The sequence below is a fragment of the Emydura macquarii genome, unplaced genomic scaffold, assembly GCF_026122565.2.
Source record: "Emydura macquarii macquarii isolate MOO-44397 ecotype Brisbane River unplaced genomic scaffold, CSIRO-AGI_Emac_v2 contig_1828, whole genome shotgun sequence".
NCBI classification, from domain to species: domain Eukaryota; kingdom Metazoa; phylum Chordata; order Testudines; family Chelidae; genus Emydura; species Emydura macquarii.
The window spans coordinates 158472-180002 of record NW_027131965.1 but is presented as its reverse complement, the minus strand read 5'-3'; the positions used below and the strand labels follow the sequence as shown (position 1 = coordinate 180002).

Here is a 21531-nt window from a genome sequence, read left to right as displayed (position 1 = left end):
TAAGAAGGGGTAAACAACCTCCAAATACCCCTTTCTCTCTGCCCATTCCATTCTCTGCACCTGAGAAGACAAAATGACACAGCTGTTGAACTTTGTGGAGGGGTCCAGACCTAAAGGGTTTGGGCAGTAAGACTGCTGAAACATGTGGTGAGCAAAATTTGCTTTGAAACTAAGATAATTTCTTAAGTGCATCAGTAAGCATTTTATCTCTTGTAACTGGTTATGACTCTTATACTTCATTATCTGTACTTTCATAAAAATCTATCTCTGAGACTGGGCACATGTTGGAGTTCATCCTATGAGAGAACCAAGACTGGGAACAGCCAGCGTGTAATGCAAGAGTGGCTGGCAGGCTGCAGTTACATACAGACACTAAGGATGTGCCTTTCGTACTGGAAAGCTCTTTGTGAGTAGCCCAGGTGGGACATACTTCATCAAGGCATTGTAAGGCACTCAGAGTTTCAGGACAGGGTTGACACAGTTACTTCGTTAGACTGGATTGTACTCTGGTATATCACAGCTCTACAGGGGGTTCCTCATCTCCTAGCTAATTTCGTGATTTGGGAAATGCAGTCCCTAAATATTCAGCTGTGGAGGAAATAGAAATGTGTTCTTGTTGAACTCACCTCTTAGCAGGAACTGCAAATGTGTAAAACATATTCAGTGTTGAAGGTGAAATAGCTGCATGAAAATAAATAAATCTTTTTATTTACAAAAACCACCTCAGGTAGCTAAGAGATTGTGATCCAGTCTTGTCTGTAGGTCCTAACTTACATGTGTGCCAGCAGTTTAAAGATCTCCCAGGGCAGTTTGGAGATGCCCTCATACCTTTTCTTGACCATGGCTCTGACTAGCTCTTCCACAAGGAGTGGCTCCAGACCCTGCCCCTCCACAAACCCAGACAGCTCCTTCCACTTCTAGGCGATCTTCCTCCTCTTGGCTTCTGCCTATTTGTGCCATGACAGGGAGTTGTTTGGCTTGGAAATTAGGAAGAACCATAATTGTTCCTCCCAAGAGATGGACAGCTCTTTACCAGAGCATAGGATCTCTTGCACTGGATGATGGGAAGTTCATGTAGGCCAGAAAAGAGGAGTTGGAGCAGGGGGAAGCTGTGCATCACTAACAGGAATGGCTTTTTTTCCCAAATTGGCCTGAGCCAAAATCATCTCCGCAGCCCATGGTTTCTCTCCTTTCTCCCCATTTCCCCAAAGTGCTAGGAAGGAACTGGGTCACTGAACTATCTAACCAGCCCTTGGGCAAGGGCTCTCTGGGCTGATACACAAACTGACATTCTCCTGCACAGCAGCCTTTTGTACCCTAAGGCCATCACGTCACCTGCATATGTCTGACCCTGCATTTTCCCTGCGCTCCCGACAGGATGGTTTCCAGGCTGAGGTTGGCTGGCTGAGCCCTATGTTTACCATCTCACTCAGGGCACTGAGAGCCAAGGCAACCCAAGAGGCAGAGGCTCCAGGCATCTCCCAGCAACTCCTCACCTTGCCATTCCTGGATTTGGTGGCTTTACTTTCTTTTTGCAGCAGTTCCAGATGCTCTTGTGGTGCCTCCTAGAAGAAGGTGAGGGAGAGGGATATAAACCACTACAAATGGCCTTCAAGCTGCCAGATTTAAGGGCCCACCCTGCCCTGCAGAGTCCCTGGGACTCACTTAGACGTCTTTTCTAGGTGTGGTTCAACCGCAGCAAGGAAGTTCGGAAAGGGAAAGCTGAAAGGAGGATCAGGTTTTCCAGAGGAAACACAGGACCCCATGGTGAAATGCCAGGGGTGCAGCCTTGCTCTCGACATCCCCTGGCCCTACCTGCAGCTTAACCAGTCAACATCAGATATTCCCTCTGTCACCGTACCTAAGTGGGTCACAGGTGAGAGCCAAAATCAGGACAGACTGTATAAGACCGGGCAGATACACCCCACACTGGTGGTTATTCTCTCATTAGATTTTACCAAGCGAGTAACAAAAGTGAGCTCCTGTATCACTACACTAGTTCACACCACAATCTCCCCGGCACTTCAGCATCTGACCATCACCCACACACTGGACTTTATGTTGAGAGGTTTCTGAAAAAATGATTCATCATAGGTAAAGTGCTTCCACTCCCAAGAGATAAGCCACTTAACCAAGTCAATATATAACTCAGATCTTACCCAAAAAGCACACTTGGAGCCAATTTTTTGGTAACTAAAAACTAAAGGTTTATTAATATAAAAAAGAAATAAAAGAGTTATTAAATGGTTAATGAATCATATACATTACAATTGATTTTCATAGTTTGCAGGTCAGGATCTTAGCAGGGATTTTGATTCTGCTGGCTTGTAAAAGGTCTCTCTCTGATTTACTCAGAGATGGGGGCTTTTGAGTTCCTTTCTTCCAAGTTTCCTTGGTAGAAATTCAGTCCAAAGAAACAAAGACAAAGCAGTGAAGTCACACCTTCCACTTATATACCTCTGCCCCCACCCCCTGCCCCCTTTTCCGGTGCATGGAAAGCTAGTGATCCAAGATGCAGACTTGGATCACATTTCCTTATCACATGTCCTTACATGCTTTGCTGACTTCCAGGAGTGACCATTGGTCCCAGGCTGTCTGAGGCATCCGCAGGAAAGGCTTACTGGGCAGGATGAGTTTCTTCAATGGCCCATCAGAAGAGCTGTGTGTTCTTACTGGGCAATCGACACACAGAAAGCTAGTCCTGATTTAAATTGGTCATTGGGGGTGTCACCCAAGAACAAAACACGTTTGAGACACAAATACATAGCCAATATTCATAATTTCAGATACAAAATACATGCAATTCAACAGGATTATCATACTTACTACGTTGTAACTTTTCCATTGATGCTTTACATGACATACTTTTACAAGACTTATTGCAACTTTGGACCAGAGATAGTACAGTGATAGAAATGGTCATCTTTCTTTTCTACAGCATCACCCTCAACCACCCCAGCTCCAAACTCCAATGCTCCCAAAGTGCCACATATGAACACAGACCCCCAAAGTAAATATTTCCCCAAAACACCTAGCTCTGATCCTACATATACCGACACATCGCAAAGTCCCAGCTCCAAACAGGCCCCCTCAAAACCTAAGCAGCACCATGATTCCCAGCTCCAGCCATTCCTCAGTGGTGAGTCTGTCCCTGGGGTCAGGTGATCATCCATGTCTGCCAATGGGCATGATTTTTTCCCTCTTGGGCCAAAGTGCTCATAGGTGCGTAGGCTAGTCCATTGTTTCTGTATGCCTACCTCTGCTGGGTGTGGAAACACAGCTTTGTGCTTGTCTGCATCTATTTAAGCCATGTGAGACACATGTTTGGGGATATGATATAGCAGGGTTTCCTATCTGTACACGTGTATGACATTGCAGGGAACATACTACCACAAGAATAATTTTCAGTATGCTATGAGCATTCCAAAAACACCTTAAATGGCCACTTTGCATCAGAGAAGACACAGTTATACTGTAAGGGTGAACATGAATGATACACAAATTGCACCATAAGGGTGTACAAGGGATACAGCATGTCACACTGGAACTGGGGGCGTTTGCTGAGATTCTATCCCAAGAGTGGCTGGCCAGAGTGCTCCTTCATTAGGTAAGGGACCAAGTACTCACAGGAGGCTGGGCGTGGGCTGACCCAGTAGTGGGTGGATCACACAGCAAAGTGGGGTAAGTCAGGGCCCAGGAGTGAGGAATTGGGGTGACACAGCTACACACCAGTCCAGATTGCAGGGGGGGAACACATCACAATAGCCCTTCTTATTTGGCTTTTCTCTATATACCCCCAGTTTCCTCCTCCAACCATAGCTCCATATGCTGAGGGAACTCCATCCTCCCCTAACTATGGCTCTGTATACCAATGGATCCCCCTCTTTCCCCTCCTTCTTCTTGGTAGGCTTAATTTTACCTGTAGCACCCCTTCCCCTGGTACCACCCCTTCCAATACATGGTCATGCTCCATTTTGCAGGGCCTTGAATCTGGGGTCTTTGGTACCACCTCTTTTGTACTTAAGGGGTGGTGTAGAGAATGAGGTTACATTTGGTCATGGTTACTTTCTCGCAGTCTGAGCATTTCTTTCTGGGACTGCAGGGTAGCAGCAGAAGTGGGGGCTGCAGCTTGGGATTGAGCTGTTTTGACAAGGTGGATAAATTCTTAATGTTTTCTCTGAATACTATGTGTGCCTCAGTTTCCTGTATGGATTACTCATATTTTTCACTCATGAGACCAGAATGGGACTGAAGGTTTTCCCACACCCCTAGCATTCATAGGATTTCTCCCGTGTGGAATCTCTGATGTTTAATAAGGGCTGAGTCCTGAGCAAAGGTTTTCCCGCACTTAGAGCATTCATAGGGTTTCTCTCCATTGTGGATCCTCTGACGTCTACAAAGTTCTGAGTTGCTATCAAAGGCTGTCCCACACTCAGAGCATTCATAGGGTTTCTCCCCTGGGTGGATCCTCTTATGCCTCTTAAGGGCTGAGCTCCAAGTGAAGGTTTTCCTACACTTAGAGCATTCATACAGTTGCTCTCTTGTGGAATCTCTGATGTCTAATAAGGCCTGATTGCTGAGTGAAGGCTTTCCCACATTCACAGCATTCATAGGGTTTCTTCCCGGTGTGGAATCTCTGATGTTTAATAAGATTTGATAAGTCAGTGAAGGTTTTTCCACACTCAGAGCATTCATAGGGTTTTTCCCCTGTGTGAATCCTCTGATGTATAATAAGGGCTGAGCTCTGAACAAAGGCTTTCCCGCACTCACAGCATTTATAGGGTTTCTCCCCTGTGTGGATCCTCTGATGTCTAATAAGGGCTGAGTTCTGAGCAAAGGTTTTCCCGCACTCAGAGCATTCATAGGGTTTCTCCCCTGTGTGGATCCTCTGATGTCTAATAAGGCCTGAGCTCCAAGCGAAGGTTTTCCTACACTTAGAGCATTCATACGGTTTCTCTCCATTGTGGATCCTCTGATGTCTACAAAGTTCAGAGTTGCTATCAAAGGCTGTCCCACACTCAGAGCATTCATAGGGTTTCTCCCCTATGTGGATCCTCTGATGTCTAACAAGGTCTGAGCTCCAAGCAAAGGTTTTCCTACACTCACAGCATTCATAGGGTTTCTCGCCTGTATGGAATCTCTGATGTCTAATAAGGCCTGAATGTTGAGTGAAGGTTTTTCCACACTCACAGCATTCATAGGGTTTCTCGCCTGTGTGTAATCTCTGATGTATAATAAGGGCTGAGTTCTGAGCAAAGCTTTTCCCGCACTCACAGCATTCATAGGGTTTCTCCCCTGTGTGGATCCTCTGGTGTATAATAAGGGCTGAGCTCTGAACAAAGGTTTTCCCGCATTCAGAGCATACATATGGTTTCTCTCCTTTGTGGATCCTCTGATGTCTACTAAGTTCTGAACTGCTATCAAAGGCTCTCCCGCACTCACAACATTCATACAGTTTCTCTCCAGTGTGGATCCTCTGATGTTTAATCAGGCCTGATTGCTGATTGAAGCTTTTCCCACATTCACAGCATTCATAGGGTTTCTCCCCAGTGTGGATCCTCTGATGTATAATAACAGCTGAGTTGTGAGCAAAGGTTTTCCCGCACTCACAACATTCGTACGGTTTCTCACCCGTGTGGACCCTCTGATGTCTAATCAGGTTTGAGCTAAGAGCAAAGGTTTTCCCACACTCACAGCATTCATAGGGTTTCTCCCCTGTGTGGAATCTCTGATGTGTAATAAGGGTTGACTTCTGAGCAAAGGTTTTCCCACACTCACAGCATTCATAGGGTTTCTCCCCTGTGTGGGTCCTCTGATGTGTAATAAGCGCTGAGCTCCAAGCAAAGGTTTTCCCGCACTCAGAGCATTCATAGGGTTTCTCCCCTGTGTGGATCCTCTGATGTCTAATAAGGGCTGAGTTGTGAGCAAAGGTTTTCCCGCACTCACAGCATTCATAGGGTTTCTCCCCTGTGTGGATCCTCTGATGCCTACCAAGTTCTGAGTTGCTATCAAAGGCTGTCCCACACTCAGAGCATTCATAGGGTTTCTCCCCTATGTGGATCTTCTGATGTCTAACAAGGTCTGAGCTCCAAGCAAAGGTTTTCCTACACTCACAGCATTCATAGGGTTTCTCGCCTATGTGGAATCTCTGATGTCTAATAAGGCCTGGATGCTGAGTGAAGGTTTTTCTGCATTCACAGCATTCATAGGGTTTCTCGCCTGTGTGTAATCTCTGATGTATAATAAGGGCTGAGTTCTGAGCAAAGCTTTTCCCGCACTCACAGCATTCATAGGGTTTCTCCCCTGTGTGGATCCTCTGGTGTATAATAAGGGCTGAGCTCTGAACGAAGGTTTTCCCGCATTCAGAGCATACATATGGTTTCTCTCCTTTGTGGATCCTCTGATGTCTACTAAGTTCTGAGCTGCTATCAAAGGCTCTCCCGCACTCACAACATTCATAGGGTTTCTCCCCTGTGTGGATCCTCTGATGTGTAATAAGGGCTGAGTTCCGAGTGAAGGTTTTCCCGCATTCACAGCATTGATAGAAGCTGTCCCCTGTGTGGATTCTCTGATGTCTAATGCAGCTTGAGCCCGTACTGCACTTTTCCCCATACTCAACACGTGTGTTATTTCTCTCTGCCTCGGGGATCTCCTGCTGGGTTGTGGTTTGCTCGTGGCCTTTGTGAATTCCCCGATAATTAACAGGTTTACCAAATTTCTGTGTTGGCTCCTTTCCCTTCTGCTTCTCTGGCCTGTGCTGACTCTCACAGGTTTTTCCCTCCTCACAACTCCTGGACACACTCACTTTGCATCTTTTCAACATCCCATATGTTTCCACTTGCTCATTAACTTCCTGCTGAGGATTCTGCTTCAAAGTCTCACTCACCATCCCATCACCTGCTGGGACAGACAAAGCAGAACCTCAGAAACAGGAATGGAAAAGGGCAGAACAAACCAAAAGAACAGCTGGAGATAGAAAAAAGATCAGGGACTCACTTTCCCCAAAGGGGAGAGAAAAGGGGATCAGTTTTGTATCCACTTTCCATCCAAATAATCAGGGAGAAGGGAATTTAGGAGGGAGCTACTGACAGGAGTTAGTCAGGATCGGTAGAAAGCCATAAGCAATATTTGTCCTGAGGATATGACACATGCTGGGCACCATCCTGAACTCCAGCGATGTCACAAGGTCTTTGAGGGGAATCCCAGCTGCTTCCTTCAGGCCCTGAGTTGGTTTAATTATCACTCACCTGTACAGCTGCCACTCAGGATCTCTTTTTCCTCTGAACCCTGGTGATCTGGGGCCCACAGCTCTTCACCTTGTTTCATTTGGGAGATGACATCGGGTTTAGAAACTTGAAACCGTGCCCCAGGAAAAGAAGACAAATGAGATTAGGTGAATTCATGGGACATTTGTTACACATCAAAAAAGTTCTGTTTTTTAATCCGAGCCCATTTTAAAGCAATAAAATCCTGGGGCCAGCACCTCAGGTATCAAAGGTGCTGGACGATCTTCTTGTGATGGATGTAACTGTGCTCCTGTCCACTGGGAACACACACAGATAGACACTTATGATAACAAGGTCACTTACCAGTAACTGATGTTCTTCGAGATGCGTTCCTCATGACCATTCCATTATAGGTGAGTACACGCCCCCGTGAAGGGTTCCCGGAACTTTTTTCCCCTTAGCAGTCTCAGTAGGGCCGGCTCTGGTTCCCTCCGGAGTCCCGCATGCATGCTGCGGTATATGAGGCACTGCCAGCCCTATTACCCCCCCCTCCCCCCGGTCCCTTCTTTCTGCCAACTCCGGCAGTGGGGACAAGGGGGTGGGTTGTGGAATGGACATGAGCAACACATCTCAAAGAACATCAGTTACTGGTAAGTAACCTTGTTTTATTCTTTGAGTGATTGCTCATGTCCATTCCATTATAGGTGATTAAACAAGCGATACCTTGGAGGTGAGTAGGCGTTACCAGTGAGCTGCGATCAGCACAGCTCTGCCAAATCCCACGTCCTCTGTCGCCTGCTGGGCGATAGCGCTTGAGCTCTGGTTGTGCACTGTGTTGGTTTCCAGAAGGGACATCCTCGCCTGCTGGTCGCAGAACTTGATGCATGATGTAACCCATGAGGAGATGCCATCTCCTCTTCTCCTCCAAACTGTGTGGTTTCGAAAAACATGGGGAGAAATTTATTTTGGTTACCATTAAATTGGGAAACCACCTGGGGCAGGAAGGATGGATGCAGCCTCAACTGCACCTTATCCTTCTAGAATACTGTATAAGGGGCTCCGAGGTCAAGGGCCTAAGCTCGGAAACCCTCCTAGCTGAGGTAATGGCCACCAGGAGGGCTACGTTTCCTGAAAGCACGAGCAGGAGGCTTGAAGCCATGGGTTCAAAGGGGAGGCCCCATGCGTCTCGAGAGGACTCCGTTGAGACTCCAGGGAAGCCCTGGCTCACAGACCTGCAGGTAGAGCTCTCCACCACTGTCAGGAACCTGACTGACATTGGGTGAGAGAGCAGTGGTCTCCTTTCTGGAAGAACATGTGGTGCAACAGCCAGTTGTGGCAGGGTAGGAACGACTTGCTGAGGCTACCTGCCTCGCCGTTTCCCACTCCCGGGAGTCCTTGCAGAGGGCCGATGGTGCTCTCCCCCTTGCGTGTCTATGCAAACCATGGCCGCGGTGTTGTCCGTCAGCATCTGCCCCACTTAGCTGTTGGGAACCGGAGGGGCTACTCATACACTAGGTGAATGGCCCTCAGCTCCTTCACATTGCTGTGCAGGAGCGTCTCCTCCCCCACCCAGAGCCCCTGATTGCCTAGGTCAGCGCTCATGAGGGCTCCCCATCCTACAGCAGAAGTGTTAGAATTTAGGGCGACCAAGTGGACCAGTTCCTTGAACAGAAGACCTTTCATCATTGCCCGAGGAGTCCGCCGCCAGTGGGTAGGCTAAATGGCAGGGCTAAACTATTTAACTCTTGTCCGACGCACTGGAGGACCCCTGTTGTGGGGCTGAGGATGAGCTGGGGGGTTGATTCCTACTTCCGAACCCCCTATTCCTGTCCCTATTTCTTTAGGGTTGAAAGGGCCTATATGGAGCTCTTGGCTGCACATGTGCCACCTGGAAGCCTGGGGCTTGTACAGGCCCAAGGAGCGAAGCATAGCCTTGGAGTTCTTCAGACCATGCAGCTTTGCATAGGTCTGGTCGGAGAACAGGGCCGACCCATCAAAGGGGAGGTCCTGAATTGATTGCTGCACCTCATGGGACAGGCCCGAGAATTGCAGCCACGAGCACCTTCTCATACAGATGGCAGAGGCAATGGCCCTACCTGCCGAGTCAGCAGCGTCACTGGCTGTCTGGAGCGCTTCCCTGGCCACCATGATTCCCTCATCCAGGACGGTGGTATGGTCTACGGCCTGGCCCTGGGGCAGGGCCTCAGCAAAGTGCCTGAGGGAGTCCCACAAATTAAAATTGTATCTACCCAGGAGGGCCTGATGACTGGAAATCCTGAACTGCAGGGCTACCATTGAATAAATTTTTCTCCCAAACAAATCCAGCTTCTTGCTGTATTTGTGCCCGGGAGTGGAAAATGGCTGACCTTGCCTGTCCCTCTGGTTGGCTACATCTACCCCCCCTCCCCTGGGATCCCACGGTGGGGTGAGTAAACAAATACTCAAAACCTGTGGCCAGGACATAATACTTTTTCTTGGCCACCTTTGACTTAGGGGCAACCAAGGAAGGGGTTTGCCACAGGGGCTTTACAATTTTGAGGACACTTGTGGACTAGTAAAGCTACCCTCAGTGGGGCAGCCGTCACCAGCACATTGAAGAGGGTATCATCGGCCTCCTCTAACTCCTTCACCTCCAGCCCCATGTTAGAGGCCACCTGTTGAGAAGCTCCTGGTGCGCCCTGAAATCGTCTAGTAGGGCCTCATCCGGTGAGGAGGAAGAGGACTGCCGAGGAGCGTCCTGTGGGTGTTCCCTCACCTGACGAAGGGATGCACCCATAGAGAGTCCCTCCATCGGGTCCAACTCATCATCTGAGGAGTGGTGTGTATGGGCCTTCTGCTGAGCCAGAGGCACCGACCAAAGCCCCGCCAACAGGATGGAATGTGGCCCATCCCATCTGGATGTCCCAGGGGGCCCAATAAGGTCATTGCAGTGGCCATTGACCCTGAGGCCAACCTGGGCCTGACTGCACCACCAGCTGTGGTGCCTTGTGGGAACATGGGCTGTCCCGACGACTGTCCCCCCGTGGGACCCCAAGCCACTAGACCTGCGGTGCCGTGCACACCTCAGTCCCAGGCACTGCCTGATGCCAGGCACCAATCTCTCAATGCCTCCAAGCTAGAGGACAACGAGGACTGCCTCCATCACCACAAATGGTGATGGTAAGTATAGGTGTGCTTCGAGGAACTCAAGGTACCAGCGTGTCACCGAGCCAGACTCCAGCGACCAGGTTCCGTGTTGGGGACTGCACGATGCGGGGCCTTCGCGTGGCGGCCTGGTTCCGCGCGGCTGCCTGGTTCCGCGCCACCTCGGTGAGATGCAGCCCCTCAGTGCCAAATCCTCCGACGGTGACCACATTCTGTGTTGCCTCAGTGTGGGCCAACTCGGTGCAGTAGATGCGGAGCCGGAGCTGTCTGAGCATCACCCTCCCATTGCCCAGAATCTCCCTTTTATCATCATTTATTATTTCTATTACCACAGTGCCTGGTAGTGATAGCCATGGACCAGGGTCCCATTCTGCTGGACATTCTACATACACAAAAAAATCAAAAAACTGTCTCTGCCCCACAGATTTGACAATCTAAGCATGAGATACGTGACAGATAGAGACAGACAGAGTGTGACAGATGGCAATTTCCTGCAATATCCTGGACCATCCTTACTGAATTAAGTCAAATGTTATTGAATTCAGTTTCAATAACTTAGGAGTTCATTGTATTAAAAATATGAGTATGTATGTATTACTGTGGGATGGCCTATAACATCTCCAGAGAGGAGACCTAGCTAATATAAACTCTAGAAAGTGTTATCCTCTTTAAAACAATGCACTAGACAAAGTTAAGGGGGATTCCTAGGAAAAGCTTTCGGGGGAGAGGGAGGAAGACAACTTCTCACCTCCACACCAAACCTATGGAAGCTGCACTCTGAGGACACACCATCATCTTGTATCTATAGTTGGGATTATGTTTTCTAATGTGCCTCACTTTTCATTTAACAACACTGAATTTCATCGGCCATTTTGTTACCCAGTCACCCAATATTGCAAGACCCCTTTGTAACTCTTCAATCTCCTTTGGACTGAACTATCTTGAGGACTTTTGTATCATCTGCAAACATTGCCACCTCCCTATTTTCCCATGTTTCCAGTTCCTTTATGAATATGTTGAACAACAGTGCCCTCAGTACAGATCCCAGAGGGATCCCATTATTTACCTCTCCCCCACTGTGAAAACTGACCATTTATTCCTACCTTTTGTTTCCTGTCTTTTAACCAGCTACTGATCTTCCCTCTAATCCCATGACTGCTTATGAGCCTTTGGTGGAGGACCTTGTCTAAGGCCTTTTAAAAATTCAATGCATACTATATCCACTGGATCACCCCGTCCACGTTTGTTGACCCCTCAGAGAATTCTAATAGATTGAGTCATGTTTTCTGTTTACAAACTCATGTTAAGTCTTCCCCAACAAATCATTTTCATCTAAGTGTTTGATCAGTTTGTTCTTTACTATAGTTTTCAAGTAATTTGCCTGGTATTGAAGTTACCATTACCAACCTCTAATTGACAGGATTGCCACTGGAGCCTTCTTTAAAAATTGGTATGACTTAAGCTATTCCCAGGCATCTAGTATAGAGACCAATTCAAGTGGCAGATTACATAATGCAGTCAGTAGTTCTGCACTTCCTTTAGTACTATTGGGTCAATACTATCTAGGCCTGGTGACTTATCAGTGGTTAAATTATCAATTTGTTCCAAAATCTCCTCTATCGCTGCCTCAATTTGGGACATTTCCTCAGATATGGCAGCTAAAAAGAATTGTTCAGGTGTAGGAAAGTCCCTGAAACCCTCTGCAGTGAAGACTGATGGAAAGGATTCAATTAGCAGCTCTGCAATGGCTTTGGTCTCCTTGAGTGCTCATTCAGCACATAGATCAACCAGTAGCCCCTTTAATTATTTTTCAGGCTTCCTGCTTCTGCAATACTTTAAAAATTGGTATTAATTTCAGTGACTTTTGCTAGTTATTCTTCAAATTCACTTAGACTTAGAGACTTTATGGTCAGAAGGGACCATTATGATCATCTAGTCTGACTTCCTGCACAATGCAGACCACAGAACCTCACCCACCCACTACTGTAATAGGCCCCTAACCTATGACTAAGGCATGATTTGAGGACTTCAATAAATCAAAGACTTCAGGATACAGAGAATCCACCAGCAAGTGAACCATACCGCAGAGGAAGGTAAAAAAACCCCAGAGCCTCTGCCAATCTGTCCTGGGGTGAAGTTCTTTCCCAACCCCAAATATGGCGATCAAATGAACCCTGAGCATATGAGAAAGACTCATTAGTCAAACACCCAGAAAGAATTCTCTGTAGTAACTCAGAACCCACTCCATCTAATATCCCATCACAGGCCATTGGGCATATTTACCGATAGTAGTCAAAGATCAGTTAATTGCCAAATCAGGCCTTCCCATCATACCATCCCCTCCATAATTTATCAAGCTCAGTTTTGAAATCAGCAAGGTTTCTTGCCCCCCCTGTTCCCCTTGGAAGGCTGTTCCAGAACTCCTCTGATGGTTAGAAACCTTTGTCAATTTTCTAGTCTGAACTTCCCGATGGCCAGTTTATATCCATTTGTTTGTAGGCCCAGAGTGGTACTGAACTTAAATAATTCCCTTCCCTCCCTGGAATTTATCCCTTTGATGTATTTATAGAGAGCCATGACATCACCCCTCAGCCTTCTTTTGGTTAGGCTAAACAAGCCAAGCTCTTTCAGTCTCCTCTCATAACACAGGTTTTCCATTCCTCGGATCAGCCTAGTAGTCCTTCTCTGCACCTATTCCCATTTGAATTCTTCTTTCTTAAACATGGGAGACGAGAACTGCACACAGCATTCCAGATGAGGTCTCACCAGCGCCTTGTATAATGGTACTAACACCTCCAGCTCTCTACTGGAAATACCTCACCCGATGCATCGTAGGACCGCATTAGCTTTTTTCATGGCCACATCACATTGGTGGCTCAGTCATCCTGTGATCAACCAATATGCCCAGGTCCTTCTCTTCCTCTGTCACTGCCAACTGATGCATCCCCAGCTTATAGCAAAATTTCTTGTTATTACTCCCTAAATGCATGACCTTGCACTTTCCACTATTAAATTACACGACTTGCTGGAGTTTATGCTCCTTTCTATTTTCCTCAGTAGGGTTTGTAGACCGTGGAATTTCAGCTAAGATGGGCCTACTTATAAAATTAAACTACCAAATTAATAAGTGCACATTGCAGAATATGTGAAATGGTGGCTGGAGTCCCTTTTGAAAAGAGGTGATTGTTTCTCATTGCAACACACTCATGCTGTCTTTCTATTCTCAAAGTATGTCTGGTATTTCATTAAAATAACTGTTTATTAATTGCCTCTCTGTCTGGACCATTTTCCCTAATGAATTTATCCTCTGGGAGTAACTCATCTATGCAGTAAACAGAAATGTGTTAAATGCAGGGCGTGCTAGACCTCCACGGCTCCAGACCTCTCAAAATACCTTGTGATCAAAGCTAATGGCTGGATGCCACCCCAGGTATTGCTCAATTTAATCACAACAACCCCAATACCCCTTTGTTTGACGGGTGGAACACTGAAACTAAAGAACAAATCTAGGTGGCTAGCACCTTTTCACTAATTAAAGCACATGGGTCTCTCCCTCTTGTATTGTTTTCTGGAATTCCTGTGTTTACTCATGTAAATTACCAAAATGCTTTGAAAAACATTGGATTCAAGAATATAAAAGAGAAGCAATGGAAATAAGCAAGCAGGCAAGCTTCAAGAGAAGAAGAATCACTCTTGACAAGAAACTGAGAAGAACTACCATCTTGCCCAGCTGCCTTCTGAGACCACGGATCCAGGCTCCCAGGGGAAGCTGCTAAGAAACCATCACCACCGCTTGCCTGCATTGGTGAGGATAATTGCTTTTGCAGCTAAAATATACTGGACTTTTGGTTTGGGGGCTCATTTTATATGTTTATAAGTATAGTAATTAAAGCCTGTCATTATCGACCGAGAGTCGTGTCAATTCCTGAGTACACTAATAGCAGATGCCAGTCTGTGAGTTAACAGGTTTGACTTCCAATTTTTAAAGATTGTCTTTGTGCCTCTAACTGCCTTTTAGACTTTTTAATATGTTGTTTAATATGGTGGTATTTTCTTTGTCCACTTACTGGTCATATCCCTCCACATTTAGGACATATTTATTTTGACTCTTTTACTGTGTTTCTAAAAAGATTCCATGCAGCATGCTGACATTTCATTGTTGTGATTGCTCCTTTTAATTCTATGTATCTAGCTTTTTCACTTCTGTGTAGTTCCCATTTCTGAAGTTAAATGTTGCTGTGGGGGCTTCTTTGGTATTTTAACCCCTCACACTGATGTTAAATTTAATTACATTATGGCCTCTATTACCAAGTGGTTCATTTGCATTCACCTCTTGGACCATGTCCTGTCTCCCACTTAGGACTAAATCAATGGTTCCATTTTGATTTAGGTGAAGTTCATCCTTCCTGTACAGACTTTTGCTTACATTCTGCAGGATTTTCTCTTGCAAGTTTTGCCCTGATACCATAATTTCTGTATTAAGAACAGTATTTTAAACTGTTCTCAAATCTACATAGATATATTGGACTGGTCACTAATTAAGAGTTTTGTGAGCATTGCTCTTTTGGTTAGTGGTGTGAAAAATCACATCCCTACATGACATAGCTTGCCAGCCAAGCTCTAATATAGACACAAGTTGTGATGGGGTGGATGTACCCAACACTAGCCCATAAAGCTTTAACAATTCATTATGGGCGGTGAAAGTCCCATCCCCCAGGCCGTGCTGGTCCTGTGACAACTGCTGCCCCAGCATAAAAGAGGGCAGCCCAGTTCATTCTAGGCTGACCACCAAGGAGGAGGGACGAACGTCTGAGGCTCCAGCCCAGGAATTGATGCAGCCCTTGCCTGAGGCTGCCAGAGATGGGGAGAATCTGGCAGGATACCCAATGCATCCAGACCCCTGACCGGAGTCAGGAGGACCTGTGGAACACCACATCAGGAGATGAGGTGTGAAGCAGCCCAGCAGGGGCGTGGGGAGAGGGGGAAGACTGCCGTGACACCTGGGAAGAGTTAGTCAGTGGAGAGTCTGGCCACAATATACTGTGTGGAAGCAACCTTGTCACTGTAAGGGCCCTTGGCTGGGATCCTGTGGAGTAGGGAGAAGCTGGGTACCCCTACCCCTGCCATCACACCTCTGGTGGCCACCCTGTCTTGAGGTCAATGACCATCAGGCAAACTCTAACCATGGGGCCATCACACTCCCCAACCCACCCCATAGAGGGATGTATCCCGTACCACAAGTATAACGGCAAGAAAGTCCATTAAAAAGGAAGCAAGGAAATGAAATGCCTATCAACTACCTGGAAGCAGAGTTAAGGTTGCCCAGTGCTGCCTCACGCCCATCCAGCATGTGGATGGAGGCTAAAGTTAAACCTCTGACAACCAGGAAACAAAGAACTAAACACCACACTGCCCCTGCAATGCAACCTTAACTCTGTCCCTACCCTCCAACAATGGAGCTGGCAAATCTCAATGGCAATAGGTCAGTAAGGGAGGTGCAAAAATTAACCAACTTCCCAGGGAAGTAGCAAATTCTCCATCGCTTCAAGTCAAGATTGAATGCCTTTCTCGAAGATACTTTCATCAAAACACAAGGTATTCAGCTGACTTTAATGGCAACTGGATGAAACTGTATGGCCTTTATTATACAGGAGGTCAGATTAGATAACATGACTATCTCCTGGCCTTAAAAAAATCAATAATCAATAGAGGGAAGGGCTAAGAACATGCCACTCTCTGTGATGTGTTCTACAGATTTGAGTACCAGCATTTATCAGCATGCACTCCAGGTACGTGCACTGTGTCAGCTGCAGCTATAAATGAAGGGTGGAGGGAGTAGTTGGAGCAGCTTGGCAGAGTTGTAACTGATATGGAGAGGTGCATGTGACATTTGAAGGAACAGGTGTTCCTCATTTCAGTGCTGAGTGTTGCTAGTTGTGTCAATTAAGGAGCACAAGGCTGTGTTCTCGCCACAATAATTGTCAGCAGTCTGGAAGCATACTCCTCACTGAGACCGATAGCATGTAACTGAAAGAAATGCCTCAGAAGGAATCCTCAGTGCAAAGTTTAAGGGATGGTAACACTTTGAAAGTCTGAGATGGCTTGTGTGGAGGAGGATCAGTGTTTGAATGCAGGCCAGGTATCGGTAGCTTCTGTTCCCTACACTGGACCGAACCCCAAGCCTTCCTTTAGCAAAGAGGTGTTAGACTTTGTGCTATCCTGCTCCTATGCGCTATTCCCTGAGTGTTCTGAAGTGGGGAAGGCAGAGAGCTAGTGTGTGTGTCACTGGTCTGTTGGGAGGTTTCTGAAACAGGGTAGAGCTGAGGTTGCATTGTGGGGTGTTGTGAACCTTAACTCGCCATTTCCCCTTCTAATACCTGAGGGGCAGGAAACCTCACCCAGCGAGGCCACGTTCTCATAGTTCTCCTGCATGACGTCTCTGTAGAGGGCTCTCTGAGCGGGGTCCAGTAGAGCCCACTCTTCCCTGGTGAAATACACAGCCACCTCCTCGAAGGTCACCGGCCCCTGAAAGAGCAAGAGTCCAACACTCAGCACCTGCTGCCCCACTGACAACCCCACTGCTCACAGGGGAGGAGGACCCATCACATGAATGTTTTGGGAGGAAGGGAGCAAACAGAATCCCACCCCATCAGAGCAGCCAGGAAACATCAGGGTGAGGGGAGAAAGAGCGCCCCAACCCCATTTAGCAGGCAGATTGGGGACAGATCTACACACTCATTACTCACCTACTAGCCAGGGGCTGATACAGGAAATGGAGCTGCCAGATAGGTCCAAGGCACCCTCCCCAGTGGGAATTGCAACACCTCGCCGATTGACAGCCACTGGATGGGAGGGAGTGGGAGGTCTCCTCGGGGCCTCCCCACTGGGTACCCCTTTTATATCTCGCAGCAGCCTGTGGCTAGTAGGTTCAGGCTCCAGTATTGGAGCCTGGTAAGTTTTCCCAGCCCAGACAGGTTGTTTTGTCAGACAAATTAGGCAATTCCCAACCACAAAACCCAGGGGTCTATTGCTAGGATCTCAGCCTCACAGTAAGCAAATCCCAGCAGCTTTGTCACACAGTGCTCCCCTCCCCTTTCTCCACCCTGCCCCCTCCAGACTACTCCCCCAAAGTGCCCCCCTCCTGTGTATTTACTGCCTTTCTCCCTCCACCTGCCACTCCCTGTTAATCCCTATCTCAACTGGGTCCACTGCAGCCATTTCCCTTCCCTGCTCCCTGGAAGGATGGAATGATCTGGAGCAAAACACGGATGTTACACTGCAGCCTGTTGGGCAAAAAGGGCAATTGAGGACGTATCAGAACAGGAAATCATTTCACATCAGAATTCCATCCAGGCTCATTCCCTGCACACTGATGTTCTAGACTGTCATGCATATACCAAAAAAATTCAAAACATAATGAGTAACAGGGAATGGGGGACTCTAGCTAACTAGACATCTGTTAGAAAAGGAATTCAGCCACAGTGTCCAATAAATTCTTGGAATGTACTGGGGACACCTGTTTCTTTCAGAAGATGGGAAAATCAACTGCAAGACAGCCATTTTAGACTTGATTCTGACTAACAAAAAGGAAACTGAAGATGGAAAACAGAGGCAAAAGTGATCCTAAAGTGACAGATTTCATGATTCTATGAGAAGGAAGGCATGGGAGTAGTAGAATACGGATAATGGACTTTAAAATGGCAGACTTCAACAAACTTGGAGAAGGGGTAGGTGAGGTCCCCTGCGAATAAAATCTGAGGTGAAAAAAGTTGAGGAGGGCTGGCAGTTTCTCACAGACAATATTGAAGGAACAACAGCAAACTATCAAAGGGTAAAGGAGAGAGAGAGTAAGAATAGTAAGCTCTTTAATGACCAGAAAATAAAAAGGAATCCTAAAAAACTGGAATCATGGACAAATTCATACAGATGAGCACAACTGAACAGAACAAACAAGTAGAGACAAAATGAGACAGATAAACTCACAAAACAAAAGGGGCAACATCTGCAAGGATTTTCTATCAATATTCAAGAGTTGGAGAAAATGTCAAAATCTGAGGCCATTTTGTGTTAATATTTTATAACTAAATAGACAAGGAAAAATTTCAGGGAACATTACGTTAGGAACATAGTAAAAGAGAAAGAAAGGGAAAACTTTTAGGATACTCTCCTAAAGAAGAGCTGTGTAGCTCAGAAGTTTGTCTCTCCCACCAACAGAAATTGATCCAATATAAGATATTACCTCACCCACCTTGTCTCTCTAAATGCAAACCAATGCACATTGGAGGAAAAATTGGAGCTCCCTGTACATCTTATTTGGTTTGGCTGTCAATTAACTATCAGCTCAAAAAAGGCACCTGCAGGCTGCTGTCAACAGCTCAGTGAAAACTCCACTCACTGCTCAGCTGCTGTCAAAAAAGCTACCAACAAGAAGTGAGAGCAGAGGGGCAGTCTGAAGGAATTGTATGTGGAAGTTCAATTGACAGACAAGGAGAGTTTCCCCCTGACCCCACACGCTCCATTCAGATCAGCGCCAGGGAGCCCTTTATGGAGCTGTTTTAAGAGAGCAACTGAGGGGGGATGGAGCAGGGAGACTCCCTGGCACTGGCAAAGGGGCAGCATCAGGGGGGCAGGTGACTGGTAGATAGCGGGAGCTGCATTGAGCAGTTGTGGGGGCAGCAGCTGGGAGCTGGTAACCCGGGGCTGGGCAGTCTCCACTGGGGACACTTCCTCCTCTTCTCCCTTCCTGGCCCTGCCACGCCTGGTTCCTGGCAGAGAATGGCCACTCTATGCTGTCCCACCCCAGAAGCAGCCGCAGCTCAGGGCTCTGCAAGCCGCACCCACCAACCCCTGCCCATGCGGAGAAGGGCTCAGGGCAGCCGTTTCCCACCACACAGGGAGAACTTGCTGCGGGTCACACACCAGGGAGGAGAGAGGAATATTCCAGTGGGAGGAAACGTCAGACGGGCACTGGAGAAGGGGCGAGAAAACGGGGCAAACCCCACGGCCGAGAGGAGCGAAAGGGCCCAGAACTGGTGAGAAGAGGGGAGACGGCAATAGGGATTTTACACCCTCGGAGATAATGGGGGAGCCTGGGTCAGTGCTGGGGAGAAACGGGGGACCAGGCAGGGTGTCACTAACCCCCCCCCCCCGACACCCCTCAAACCCCTCCCCCATTTTCTACCGTCTCTCCCCGCCCCCAGCGCCGGCTAATCCCCCCAGGGCGCACCCCGCCGGGCCCCATAGCACCGCCCCTGGGGTCAGGCCGGAGCAGCGTGAGGGCAGCGGGCAGCGCCATCGCTCTTCGGCCCCGATAGTCCCAGCGCGTTACCCGCCCCGGAGCGGCTCCCTGCGAGATCTGCGGCTCCCGGTGCCTTTCCGCAGCGTCTCCCCCGCCGCCCCCACTCAGGCCCGGGCCTCTCCGTCACCTGGGCTCGGGGCTGGCTCCCGCCGAGGAAAGTCCCCCCCGGGCCAGCCATGGGCACAGTCTCGGCCTGCAGATGCTCCGCCCCTCCCTGCTCCGTCAGCACCGGCCGGGCCGCCGCCGCGCGCCGGGCAGAATAGAGCAGAGCCAGTAACGGTAATAACAGCTCCCGAGAGCGAGACCCGCCACAACGGTCAGAGCAGCAGCTCGCACAGGCCCACCCTGATCCCAACCCTTTGTTATTGCCTCGCCGCGCCGCGTGACCCGCCTCCGCCGCCAATCAGGGAGCGGGGGGCGGGGCCCGGTGCCCACTGCCAATACGAGGCCGAGCGTGAGAGCGAACGAGAACTACGTTTCCCAGCGTGCCCCCACAGCGAGGGGGCGGGCCAACGGGTCACTTCCGCTTCTTGTGAGACTGGAGAGCCCGAAGACATCATTTCCGCTCCGAGGAGCGGCGGGTGCTACCCTTTCTAGCGTGCCCCGGGACGCAGCAGACGTTGTGAGGGCGGAGGGAGGGCAGCGGCCGGCTTCAGCAGGCGTTAGGGCGCATGCTCAGCCCAGCCTGTCGGCCCCACGTGTCCTATTTGCAAAACAGGGGCCGGAGCCGGAAAAACGCAGGACCCCAGGTGACGGGCGGGTGTGTCGGGGGGGGGGCGGGGAGAGACGGTGGGAAATTGGGGGGGGCTGAGGAGTCTCGGGGGGCTCGGCCTGGGGCCGGGGACAATGGGGAGCGATGGGGGAGCTTGTCTCAGTGCCGGGCAGAGACGGGGCCAAATCCCAGACACTTCTTCTGTAAGGAGTGAGCACGGACAGCAGCTTCAGATCGAGCCTCTCCTGTGTCTGTCCTATGTCTGCTGAAAAGCGGGTCAGGTTTGGAGTATCCCCGTGTCCAGCTGCAGCAATTTCTCCTTGTGGGGAGAGAATTTCGTGCCTTGAGTCATTCTCCATCCTGGTGGCTGCAGGGGATTAAATGATCAACCTTCTTCTGTCATTTCAGACTCTTTCCTCTCCCCCGTTATCTCTGTTAAATGTTGTTTGATGAAAGTCCTTTGTCCCATATTTAGTACACACCAAGGCCAGAGGGAAGGATGTCTCCCAGCTGCTCACACGGTAGTTGGCTGGACCCTTTTTATTTCTTCGGGGGAAAAGAGGAGGAGTTTCCCTCTGTGACTGGCTCCCTGCTGCCCCAGGCAGTGCCCAGGATGGCTGAGACTCTCCATGCTACTGTACTAACTCTTCACTTTTCTCTCACCATGGTCATCAGCAGTATCCCAAACCCCACAGGAGGAATGGTGCCCAGGAGGGGATGCTTGCCCCTGCACTGAGATGGAGTCACCTGTGGAGTGGTCCCTGGTAGCCATCCTTTGCCAGTCACAGGGCGTGGAAAGATCTTAAATTTGTCTCCTTCATGCTGTCCATTGTCCTGTTAAAGAAGCATCGCTCATGGCTGCTTCCACCCGTGGGACTGGCTGGCAGGGGCTCCTCATACATCAGGATCTGTTCCTGTGGCAAAGATGTTTCAGTTGTTACTAAAGAGGGGAAAGCTACTCCGTCTCTGTGCTCAGGATTTTGGCATTGAGCTTCCTGGATCAGATGCTGCTTCCTGCATTGTGATCTGGGAGCCCAGGCTAAGCAGCTGCTGCTCCCCCTATGGGGTCTGGGCTAGGGAGTGACCTTGAGTGAAGTGTCCTCTGTGCCCAGCCAGCTGTAATTACCCCCCACACACACACACACACACCC

General features: G+C 48.7%; 1 pseudogene; it reads right to left on the bottom strand.

The window, feature by feature from the left end:
• Positions 1–2190: 2190 nt before the first annotated feature.
• Positions 2191–19978, bottom strand: LOC137159267 (zinc finger protein 850-like; annotated as a pseudogene).
• Between the last annotated feature and the right edge of the window lie 1553 nt (positions 19979–21531).